General features: G+C 34.4%; 1 non-coding gene across 1 annotated transcript; it reads right to left on the reverse strand.

Moving 5' to 3' along the window:
- On the reverse strand, window positions 1–71 carry TRNAC-GCA (transfer RNA cysteine (anticodon GCA)). The gene has a single exon. It is a non-coding gene; the product is annotated as a tRNA-Cys (tRNA).
- Between the last annotated feature and the right edge of the window lie 13,701 nt (window positions 72–13,772).

The raw sequence follows: 13,772 nt of genomic DNA on the forward strand, positions 1-13,772 counted from the left end.
AGGCGACACCCGGATTTGAACTGGGGAAAAAGGATTTGCAGTCCCCCGCCTTACCACTCGGCCATGCCGCCAATAAAAATCTAGATATGAAGTTTTTGACATCACAGACATACAATAAAACTACCTATTATTGCTTGCTTTATAATACTAAAAACTTAAATAAAATTTAATTGCATAAGTTACATCAAAAAAATTGATCAGAAAAACCTTAATCAAAATCTATCCATTTATAAATTGCAATAATATAATACTTTTCAGTAAAAGTAAATACTTAAATGAAAAATAATAATAAATTAATATGATATATAATTATGAAAAGTATGATATACAAATATAAATTAATACAAATGTCTAAGTTAAATGTTTTATGAGAAAAAAATAATTCATACTAATTTGTAAATAGTATCAAATGTGTCTTTTCTTTTTTGTCTTAAAATTATTTCAAAATAAGTTTTAAAAATTAATTTAAATTCTTAAAGTATTTTTTGTTAAACTAACACTTAAAATTGTAATTTTAGAAATTTAATTTAGGATAATTCAAAAACACTTTTCAATAACTTTTATTTAATAAGTAAACAAATAGTTCATTTATTTGAATTATGATAAAAATGTATTTTCCTTATGTTTGCGTGAAATCGTAATTTGTTTTGATCACTTTGTAAAGTTCATTTATTTGAAACAATTAACTAGTTAACTGAAATTCAGTTTAAAAACTGAACTAGAAAGTAATATAACACAGTTTTTAATAAAAACAGTATATAATTTATAGTTAAGTACGGTTAGATTAATCATGTCCAACCTAGTTTTATCCGTTGGACAAAGGAAGACTGGCTGGATGAGCTAAGATGATTCTCGTTTGGCGATAAAGCTTTTAACTAAACGAGATACATCTCGAAAACTACCTCCATATTCCTCAAACTTCCGATCTAAAAATATTCAACCAAAAGTTAATAAAATTGTTTGCATTTAGTCTCACAAGTTAGTCGGCCTAACTTACCAGAATAAGTTTTAATTTTCTTTTCTAAGCTCAAAACAAATAAAAATTAACAATAAGTGTTTTTATAATTAAAATAATTGTTGATTTTTAGTTTTCACCCATTATTAGAATTTTTCACCAAGGATATGTCCTTCAATTTTCTTACAAAAATTTGCAAGAAGGTGTTTTTTGTAATTTTTTCTACAAATTTTTATTGATGGATAATTCCTTCATGAGTAATTAGTCATCGTAGAAATTAAAAATCCTAAGAAATTTTTTTGCAAAATGTTTTATGGAAATATCTGCAGCAAATAATCCTGCCAAAAATTTTCACATAATTTTTCTTACCAAAAAATCAATTTAAAAACCAGCAAGTAATTTTTCCTGTAAATTTAATTTTGCAAATAATTTTCTTACAAAAAAAATTCCCAACTAATCTTTCTTCCTAAATTGAATTTGTAAGAATATCTTTTCACCAATATTTTTTGCAAGAACTTTCTATAATAAATTGGAAAATATATATAATTACTCTTCAAAACCTAGCATTGTTATTTTAATATTTATATATTTTTAATTATAACTTTATCTAAATTTAAATTCTATATATATTGATATGTTTTATATTTTATATTTTAATTAAATAAACTATTTCTTAGTAATACCTTAAGTGAATATAATAGATTTAAAATTAAATTGAACTATAATAGAAAGGAAACAAATCATACAAATTTAAAACCATAAAAAATTATGAAAATAAAAATATGAATTAATTAAAAAAATTATTTAGGTTATTATTTTTGTAGTCTTACTTTGGCCAGTATTTTTTTCTCATGCTTGATTGAAACCAAACAATAACAATGTACTAGAGTGTGAGACAGATAATTAAAACGTGCAACAAGTTATGTCAATGTCAATTAGGATGAAAAAAAAAATAGTAGATTATTATAAAGGTATTTCAACCGACAACAAACAAATATTTGTTCACAGATATTATTCATTTTCTATCAAAATATTAAAAAAAACACTATTCAATTTGCCTCTAAGACTTGCTGCCACAGGTCCACATAGTTTCTCAGTTATTTCCTCGGCCCACAAAAGACAAAAGGTAAAGAAAATTATCAAGCTTTGATAACAGGAAAAAAAAAAACAATTGATAACCATTTACACATTAATATAGACGAGAGGCACATTCAACATTTCCTGCTAGCAAAAGCAAAAATGAGCTAAGAACTACACATTTCAAGGGAAAAATATAGAATTCAGCTTTCCCAAAAGTGACATTGTCCAATATAGAACCAATATATGAAGCATTTTTTTACTAATGTAAGTCCCTTCAAACATGGAAAAACATTTAGAGACAATCTTTATCTAAAAGTAAAAACATATGCCTTTTGTCCTCTTTTTTTTTTCTAGATTTATCCTGTATCAAAAACTACTCATTTCATGAAGCTTCTAGATTTTTTTAGGTTTAAACCTTTGGATCGTCCTCATATTTGTTGGAGAATCTCAAGTGGGTTCTTATATTTACAACTGTTAATTGGGTCCAAATATTTGAAAAATTGAGCCAATTTTGTCCTGTCCGTTAAGTTTTCAAAGACGGCGTTAACAGATGTTGAGCTATATTTTTTTTAGATGATGTGACATTATGTATTAAATTGAATGGGTGATGTGTTATAGAATCAACAATTTCACGTGAAAAAGTTATATTTTTATGGTTGGTAGCCCTAACATTTAAAGGGATCCCGTGACATCCAAAGTGGTTTACATCTTCGTCTTGGGGAAGAAGAGGTTGTGGAAGCACTGTTCAACTGAGGAATGTCTCTTTCATTTTCGTCCTACAATTGCACGGGTTGGGGCTTTCCACATAGTAGTGGCAGTGGTAGCAGGTTGGGTGTAAAACCTACTTGAACGCATGACGTTATACGCTATTTTTGCACTAGTGGTAATATCAATGTTGATGAAACTTGGTTGATTTGTTAGTACAAGTTTATCTATTGTAATTTGCTATTTGTAATGTTAATGTCTTTTTTATTTATAAAGGTGAGTGATAACTGTGTAATACCGTCTGATTTGATTTCTTTAATTATAATGGTCATTAAAGTGCAAAAGAAACATCATGCCGCCACCATCTCCGTCGAGCCACACTGCCACCGTCATCTCTATTGAGCCATGCCGTCGTCGTCGTCTCCTTTTTTCGCTCCATCTTCTTCTTCTCCAACACGTGAAAGGGAGCGGTGATGCTTTTATTCTTCCACTACCGTTGTGCCACACACCGTGCATCCAAACCCCACTTCTCATTTCCTCTCTTTTTTTTGTATGAAATTTTTGTAATGGTAATGATAACTAGGTGATAATAAAATTTTAAATCTCATAAGGATAAAACTTGTTAGATATGAGCATAATCATAAGGATATTATTTCGGTGCAAGAAGCTTTGACAACAAGAGATAAAATCATATTACAATTAAAGGCAAATTTATTGAAATCTCAAAACTATACGAAACAACAAGCAAATAAAAGGAGGAGCGATATCCAGTTAGAGGTGGGTGATCTTACCTTGGTAGCATTACGAAAAGACAAAAAACTTGGACTCAAGTTTTTTGGACCGTTTGAGGTGCTTCAAAAGATTGGTTCTGGGGCTTATAAATTAAAGCTACCTAAGATAGCTAAAATACACTTTGTTTTTCACATTTCTTTAGTCAAGAAGATCCAAGGTAATCTGCCACAACAGTATGTTCCTCTACCTCTAACTACATCAGAATTTGGTCTCACAGTTCAACCATGAAAAATATTAAGATGTAAAGTGATAACAAGAAATGATCAAAAGGTGTCACAGGTCTTAGTGCAGCGGGACATTTCAAAGCCTCAAGAGGCTACTTGGGAAGATGTGGAGGAAGTGAAAGATTCATGTCCTCTATTCAACCTTGAGGACAAGGTTGATTTTGATGAGGAGGGTAATTAACATGCATAAAAGGGCACAAAGGAGAATTCACACCAAATGCACGTAATAAGCAAGGAGAAATGTAGCATAGAATCTGAATAGCAAAAAAATGGTTAAAAGAAGCACACATCAGCCCAAGAAGAATGTGTATTTGAAGGATTATGTTTGAGGAGAAAGGCATGAGTAGTATGAATCTTCTTCCTGACCTTCTTTTCTCTCTGTCCATTATGGGTTCTTTCATGATTCAGGTTGAATCTATATTCCTTCTAGAGAATTACAGCGCTCACAGATACCATCCATATTACCATAGTCTATATTTACTTGTTCTTGTTGATTTTGATAAAGAACAAATTATAGTATCGGGACTTAATATAGTGTTTTGTTATCCTTCTTTTCATAAATAAAATTATTTGTTTCAAAATGACAATAACAAAAGTATCATGGCACAATTCATGGAATGTATAGAGGTGCTTAAGAAGGAGAATGAGATCCTTATCGACCCAATTTCCAAGCATGTAGATGGATACCTATTGATTGATGACTATTGGAAATTAACAAATTAAAATAATATGTTATGCTATTATGTAGGCAAATAAAAGTCATGTTGACTGGTAGGATTTATTTGCTATTTTCTAGGCAATAGGAGCACTAGTTTGTTAGTGGTTATAGATGCCAATATTTTTGTGCATTTACGTTCAGTTATTTGCTTTATAAAAGCAATAACATTCCTCAATAAAAAAGATATCTATGTAGCTTTATATTCCTCTATTCGACTATTTCAAACTTTTTCAATATAACCTACAAATTGGTATCAGAGCTACATCTTACGGGACCTGGAAAATGGATGTTGAAACATGTTTCTCTCAAGTTGCTCCTCCTATCTCTGATGGAGATAGCTATGATCTTTGGGCCATAAAAATGCAGAACTTCCTAGAGGCTTTGGATCTTCGGGAAGCAGTGGAGGAGGATTACGATATTGCTCCGCTGCCCGAAAACCCTAGTATATCCTAGATGAAAAACTACAAGGAGAAAAAAATCAGGAAAGCAAAGGCAAAGGCATTTTATGAAGTTTAAATATGAAGTTGCTGATATTTTTTGGAAGTTTAAAACTTTGGTGGAAAATCAAAGCAAGTGCAAAATGCAGATGATCAGATCCGACAATGGAACTGAATATAATTCCAAAAAACTTAACAAGTTTTGTGAAGATACAGGTGTAGAACACCAACTTACAGCCCCTTATTCACCTCAACAAAATGACACTATAGAAAGGAAAAATCGGACTATTATGGAGATGGCTAGGTGTTTACTTCATGACAAAGAGTTGCCTAAAAAATTCTGGGCAAAGGTTGTAAATACCACAGTATTTTTACTCAATAGATTGCTAACAAAAGCTTTACAACAAAGAACGCCTTTTGAAGCATGGTACGGTTACAAACCTGAGTTGTTTAATTTAAAGATATTTGGTTACTTGTGTTTCTCTTATATTCCTCATATTAAGAGAGAAAAATTGGACAAGAAAGTAGAACCTGGAATTTTTGTAGGCTATAGCTTGATTTCAAAGCCCTATAGGATCTATCTCCCACACAACAACAAAGTCATTATTAGCAGGGATGTGAAATTCTTGGAGTTTGATTGTTGGAGCTGGAAAGAAAACAAATACCTTGAACAATTCGATTGTTTGAGTTGGAAAGACAACAATGAGCTTGGATTGCAGGAGGAGAATGAAGACGTGGATGACGAACCTGTCAAAGGAACAAGATTGCTTTGTGACATCTATCAAAGGTGTAATGTTGCGGTCATAGAACCTAGTGGGTATGAAGAGGCTGCGACTGACAAGAGGTGGATAAATGCTATGGAAGAGGAGCTCAAAATGATTGAAAAAAATCACACGTGAGGGAGTTGGTGGATAGACCTGGTCATAAAAAGGCCATTGGAGTAAAGTGGTTTTATAGAACCAAGTTCAATCCTGATGGTTTTGTGAACAAGTACAAGGCAAGACTTGCTGTCAAGGGATATGCTTAAATGTTTGGGGTAGATTTCTCTGAAACATTTGCCCTAGTTTCCAGGCTAGACACAATAATGTTGCTGTTAGCACTAGCTATGCAAAAAGGCTGGCTTATACATCAATTGGATGTAAAATCAACCCTTTTGAATGGATATTTAGAGGAAGAAATTTTCGTGGAACAACCAAAAGGTTTTGCTCTTCAAGGACAAGAAGATAAGGTTTATCTACTGAAAAAAGCATTATATGGTTTAAAACAAGCACCAAGGTCTTAGTATAGTAGAATTGATGCACATTTAATGAGCTTAGGCTTTGTGAAAAGTCTAAGTGAGTATATGATGAGTGCATATTTATGCCCACAATTATGCTTTAAAATTCAAATTTTTGATCGGACATTTGTGCTTAAATGGTTGATTTAAAGTGGATCTGTGACAATTGGAATTATTGGGTCTGGGAATTAAAGAGACGTAAAAAGTGAGTTTTAGCGCATAAATTATTCTTGGATGTTCTAATGTTTATTTGTGCAGCTGGAATTAAAGCTTTATTGGTCCAAATTGCAAATTAAGGCCCAAAATCAGATTTTATTTGATAAATAATGTACAGATGGGCCAAACAGGCAGTCTTTACCCTTGCACCTCCTAAAATCCCTACATACACTCCTATTTCTGAAACAGGCCAACAACCAAGCCCATACACTAAGCCTTTTGTCCTGCAACCCCTAAATTTTCCTATTCCTACCCCTCTTAAATCAGACTCTGCCAGATTCTTCCATGTGCAGTCTACCACTAATAGATCCAACCACCCAGATAATGCCACGTCACTAATCCTATTGCACACCAAATAGACCAGTCAGCTTCTTCCACATCACTATCTTCTTCAACCTTTAGAAACAGAAACTCTAATCTAACCTAACCGTAGCCGCCGTCACTGTCGTGCCGCCAGCCGCCGCGAGGTTGCCACACTTAGCACCGGTGGCTATCCTTCGTCAGCAACCACCGTCAACCACCAAGGGTGCCGCCATCAAACCCGCGAGCTCCTCCTCCATTCACGAAACACCACTATCAAGAGAACCGCCACGCGCAACCATCTTAGTCGCCAGATCCAGTCCGCCGAGTGCCGTGAGCCTCCTCCTGTGCAAAGCCATCACAACGCATCAATCACGCCTGCCACCACTGGGGAGTCTCTCCATCATCGCACAACCTTTCTTCTTCGCGAGTTCTTCACGCCTTGCCGCATCCCATTGCCGCTTCTTCATCTTCCCCGTTCAACCTGCACTTAGAAAACCAAAAACCAGAAATGCAGAAACGGTGAAGAGCAGCCCCAATGCGAATTGCGATCTTCATTCTCGCGAACCAGATGCGTGATTTCATTCGTTTTCCTCACGCAACCAACCTGCAAGAATCACCAATCCTCGTTGCTTTCCTCCATTTAGACCTGCAATCAGAAAATCACCATGTGTAGCCGCAAGAGAGAAGAGCAAAACCGCGAGCAGCACGGTGGCGGCATAGGAGCTCCCTTCCCCCCAATCTGAAAACCTAATTTTGGGTGGGAAAGGGGCTGACACATGTTAGTCCCTCATTGGGCGCACCCTTCCTCAGTCAAAGCTGGTCAACACTGCTTAAGTCTGGTCATAGTTGGTCAAACAGGGGTTCTGATACAGTTTTGGAAAATTCAGTTGGGGCTAAAGTGTAGATAAGGGAAATTTCAGGATATTTGTGCAATTTTAGAAAGTCAGAAAAGCTAAAAGATAAAATTTAGTTGTTGAATTAATTTAATTTGGGAATATCAACAGAAAATATCTTCCAAATAATGTTATAATTATCTAAATCTTTTAGTTATTTGGAAGGTATAAGATAAAAAATTCTGTCAACTGAATATTCAGAGTCCAAGCCCAATCAAGCCTATATAAAGAGACTCAGGGGAGGCAGAAGGGACTTCACTTCATTCATTCATTCACCACTTCTCTCTCTCTTATTTCATCTTGTATTCAACTCCATTCATGGAGAGCTAAGCATCTAGGGCTATTCTGTTGTAATTCCATTATGGATTCTGAGGTTAGATTGAGTTAATGCAATTGTTTATTTTGATTATTGATTTAAGTTGTTCTCTCTCTATGTCTTTCATCTCTCTATCAAATTAAAAGCAAATATTTTTGCATCATAATGTGTTTGAATCTACATGCATATTGATTATATGAGTTCTAGGGTTTCTAGGTTTAATTGAGAATCTACTTTGATTTAATTTAGGAACTTTCATATGATTAAATGATTTTTACTATCAATTGAGAATGTACTTTGATTGGTAGTAATAATTTCAACTATAATCAATTAAGAATTTACTTTGATTGATTAGTTTTTAATTTGGTTAGGCGATTTAAGAATAGACATGATTAAACACAACAGGATTTGATTGAGAATGTACTTTGGTTTAATTCATTGTGAATAATCTAGAAAGGTTTTGCATTTGATTGAGAATTTACTTTGATTAAGTGCATGATCACCCTCAAATTAATTAAGAATGTACTTTAATTAATTTGAAACTTAAATAATAATCAATTGAACAATTATCTGTGAATAACCGATGATGAATCTATCTTGGAAAAGCAGTGGAATTAGCCTATTTCATTATAATAGTTTTTTAAGTTTCTTATTTGTTCTTTAAACCTTCTCCAAACATCATTTTTATTCTTGAACATTGCATTGCATTCATAAGATTCAAATATTAAAAGGCAATTCCGTATTCGTTGGGAGACGACTCAGGGTTACTTTAACCCTATCTACTTTCTTGAATACTACTTGGCAATACTGAAGTTGCCTTGAAAAGTAGTATTAATTTGATAGCTTCAACGACAGTCTATCAATATACCTTATATATTAAAAAGGTGAAAGAAGATATACTTATGATATCTCTGTATGTTGATGACTTATTTGTTACAGGAAATTGTAAGGAGATGATTGACAAGTTTAAAGAAGAAATGGAAAATGTCTTTGAAATGACAGACCTTGGAAAGATGACATTTTTTCTTGGTATGCAAGTGCAACAAAAGAAAAATGAAATATTTGTGTGCCAAGAAAAGTATGCAAAGGAAGTACTTATGAAGTTCAACATGGAAGAATGTAAGTCAGTTGCAACTCCAATGAACCAAAAAGAAAGGTTTTGTAGAGAAGATAAAGTTGAAAAGGTTGATGAAAAGTTATTTAGATCCGTAATAGGATGCTTAATGTATTTAACTGCCACCCGACCAAATATCATGCATTCAGTGATTTTGTTTTCAAGGTACATGCATTGTGCTAGTGAAATTCATTTTCAAGCAGCAAAAAGTATTCTTATATATGTTAAAGGCATAATTGATTATGGTATATGGTTTAACAAAGTGGAAAACTTAAGTTTTCATGGTTATTCAGATAGTGATTGGGCAGGATGTGTTGATGATATGAGAAGCATTTTTGGTTACTGTTTCTCTCTTGGTTCTGGAGTTTTTTCATGGTGTTCCAAAAAGCAAGAAATTATAGCTCAATCAACCGCAGAAGCAGAGTATGTCGTTGGTGGTGTAAATCAAACTGTCTGGATAAGGAAAATCATGACTGATTTACACATAGAAGAAGAAGATAGCACAAAGATTTTTGTGGATAATCAAGCTGCAATTTCAATTGCCAATAATCCAGTTTTTCATGGTAAAACAAAGCATTTTAAGATAAAACTTTTCTTTTTAAGAGAAGTTCAAAGAGAAGGACAAGTGAAACTAGTTCACTGCAAAATAGAAAATCAAGTGGCTGATATCCTAACCAAGACACTTCCAAAATCTAGATTTGAGTTCTTGAGACAAAAGCTTGGAATTTGCGATTCCAAAGTCAAGGAGGAGTGTTGATTGATGATTATTGAAAATTAACAAATTAAAATAATATGTTATGCTATTTTTTAGGAAAATAAAAGTCATGTTGACTGGTAGGAATACTTTAAAGCTAATGTGGCCAACAAGATTCCAATGGTGGAACTCCATGCTGACAACAACTTGGTGGTTGATGCATTGCTTGCTGCACTCATCAACGACCTTGATGAAACTGAATGACGGATGTTTGTTAGGTTTGTCAAGGGCGGGTCTTTATTGGAAAGATACAATACCAATAAAATTTGAGCACAATATTACATAAAAGATTGACATCACTTACTATCAAAAACATTATGACAATGAGTTGATGTGTCTTCATTTTTTATATGGTACTTTTTTATTTTTATCCAATGTGAAACTTAAACTCAAACTTTGAGTCATAACAATCTATCCATGTTTCTAACAATGTTAACCGAAGGGTTTGAGAAGGATTGTCGCAGAGCGTACTATACTTGCCGAGGGGAGTTTTTGAAAAAGTTTTTATGGACTTATGGGTTGCAAATGCAAGAATTGGTTAACAAAGGTTTTGTATGTAGTTGATAGTGTACTTCTTCCCAATGAAAGGACACTCTGTGATCGCGTCTTTAAAGGGGTCTCTTCCCCTGGGCATTTTGCTTTCACTGTGGTTTGTAGAGAATTGAATATTTGTTTGGTTCGCATTGCCAATCACTTGGCATCTACTCTGGAGTGTGAAAATTTTACATATTATGAGGGTGGTGAGCTTCATCCTAATATATGTGAATTAATGCACAAAATTCGTTATGTTTGTACACAAAGGGATAATAGATCTAGGCAAGGATTAGAAGAATACACCATGTTTGATAAGGAGAGGCTTTCACCGTCTGTGAATTTGGCCAGGATAACTGCAACAACCCTGGTTAGAGAGAATTTTGGAAGTAAAGTCCAAAAATTACCATAAACCTTCTCTGGGATATGTTTTCATCATGAACAATCTGACTTTCATAGATTGGTTCCTATTTTTAGTCATGATTGCCTACGTAAAATCACAACAAAATTCCAGCAAAACCTCCTACTCTAGAAGCTCGTGGAATAAGATTGTGGACTTTCTGAAATTTGATATCGTGGAATAAGATTGTGGACTACCAAGTACATTTAAGCTTAAAACTATATAATTATTTTATTTCTCTGTTTTAGATTTGCATAGCTTAAATCCCCATCCATGTTATATTCTTCGATTTTTATTTATATGTTTTATAGATTTTCACAGCCTAAATTATTTGACACATTTAAACGCAATTACAAAATGAGTTCTTGTAACATCCCAAAAATACAGTATAAAATCATATACGAGAATCATCACATATTAATAACACTACATATCAGTTCTACACAGAACGAGATACGATTATGGCCGAACGGCCTTACACAATAACAGGGAATTTAAAAAGTACGCTAGCTACTACTAGACCAAACATTTACCAAAATACACTAATACCACAGGGTCTTTACAAAAGATAGAGCCAACCTCAGACCGAACGTTCTCGGTTCGGCCTTCACTTCCGTTGCGTCTTCCAATACTTCTTCCAGCAGCTCTTCTGCTTCTGCTCACATCCACACGGATGATCATTGCAATAGAAAATAATGATCAACAGGGTAAGCTTATGTAATTTAACTTATTCAATAACAACATACAACATTCATAATTAAACCAACAACAACCACATCATAATTCATACATCAATGCATGCAAATAACGACCACTGGACTCTGACTGTCTGGACTGTATGAATCCTGTGTAGCTACGATGTTCGTGCACCCGGGTAATGTAGTAACTGGGATACCCTCAACAGCTGCCACCCGAGGTAGATCCGTTCCGTCCAAATTAACCTTATGGACTAGGACCTCCTGTCATTCCCACACATTACTTACTCCTCTCTACATGAGAATGAGTAATCATGGAATATCAGGATGAACGCCCGCTAAGCTTTGCCCACATTCATACTTTACCAATCAATAACCACTTCCTGAGATATTCCTCCCTGGAATACTCATTCATAATCACTCTATTTCATTCACATCACATTTCAAACTCCATTAAAATCAATCATTAATACCTTCGACTGAAATACGATCACACTCTCTCATCATCTTATAAATTCGACTGGAAATAACACTTCTTAGAAACTAACATAACTGAGCGTTACTTATTAACTTAAATAAACAGACCACTAAGAGTTCAAAGCGGACGTCACGAAGCCTAGGCCGAGTACTAAGACTCTAGGCCAAACACCTTTTAAAGACCAACACTGTTTGACGCACGATACTAATACTGATGGGAAACTATGAGTAATGAATGCTATCGAGTTTGAATGAAGACTCTTACGGTAAAATATATATATTATAGAAAACAAGACCCAACGCTTGATTTAAGACCGAGCCCTGTAGAAACCAAACACTATTGAACGAGCGTTGGTCCAAAACCAAGTACTTAGCAGGAATGAGCGTTCCTAAGACTGAACGCTTGCTTCAAGACCAATCATTAATAAACTCATATAACACGAATGAATATAAATCTATACAATTGAGCCACCACTTATTCTGAATGAAAAAGAACAATAACGTCTACGACCTTAAGGAGTATATAACACATTAACTAAATTGTTTAGGAAGTCTAAAGAAGAACTACACTTAGGCTAAACACTCATATATATACATATCTACTATTATAACACACTCTTCATTAACGAAATCCTTTCTAGAAGAAGAACTTAATATGAACGGACGCTCAATGAAAACTGAAAGATGAATACAACTCTCGGTCACAGTTTATCTATTCCTATATAATACTACAGAAAGACTCTTAAACATTATCCCTAACGCATGATAATTCAAGTAAGACCATACATTCCCAAGAAGAACCGAACGCTCGCTAATGACGCTCGACCATACTATCAACTTTGCTTAGAATACTACAATTCGAAGACTAAACTCTATCCCAACTCAGTTCACAGCGTATATCATACGTCCATCCACACATCCAAACAAGCAGTACAATCATATTTCATACTCATCAAATAATCAAACAACGTATCATGCAAGCATACAAACATTCAACACAACAAGCTAAATTAAATTATATAAGCTTCCCTTACCTCGACACGTAACCGAACGCTCAACTATGCAGAATTAAAGGTCCCTACTACCAAAGACTTAACGTCTGGCGGCCACGTTTTAGGAATACTGAACCAGACAGAAACCAGAAACACTCAGCATTATGTTATCTACTCAGGCGACCAGAAATAGAGGGTTGCATAAAAGACTAAAACGAACGTACTAGAGAGGAAGAAACTCACCGGCTCAGAATCATAAACTGATTGGTTTAAACGAAAGCTCTTGTCGTCGGGAGTGTTCAGACGGTGCCTGAGAGGTGATTGGAAGAAGAAATGGTGAGGTTTTCTTAGAGAGAAGGAGGAGATTTTAGAGAGAAGGAGGAGAAAAGAGTTTCAGTAGTTTGGAGAAGAAGAAAGGCATGCAGAGAAGTGACACGTTATTTGAAATTTGGTCTTAAATACTGCCGTCACCCAAAACGAACAACCACTCTCCTGCAGCCACCTATTTTCCACTAACTAAGACGCTCACTCCCTTCTTGACACATGGATTCCATTACTTGAGATTTTTGGGTGTGTTTTAATGGGGTCTCACAGTTCTTCTCGGAGGTGATTATTGATATCTCGAATTAATTGGCTTTGTGTTTGATACATTTTCAGGATTTTATTGTTTTTCTGATCGCATGAGGGGATTATTTCAAGTAGCATTAATTGCAAAAGAACTACCCAGTTTTAAGTCAACACGTAAAAGATTGATGGAGCTTTCCCACTTACTTCCTTTGAAATGTCTACAATAAAATATAATAAAATAAAGGGATTAAACCCCCCATCCAAAAGAAAAAACAACCATGGTTTTTTTACTGAAAGCAAACCTTGCTTAAAAACAGAGTGCTCATG

Source organism: Vigna umbellata, chromosome 1 (assembly GCF_029865625.1).
Source record: "Vigna umbellata cultivar VRB3 chromosome 1, Vumbellata_1.0, whole genome shotgun sequence".
NCBI lineage: Eukaryota > Viridiplantae > Streptophyta > Magnoliopsida > Fabales > Fabaceae > Vigna > Vigna umbellata.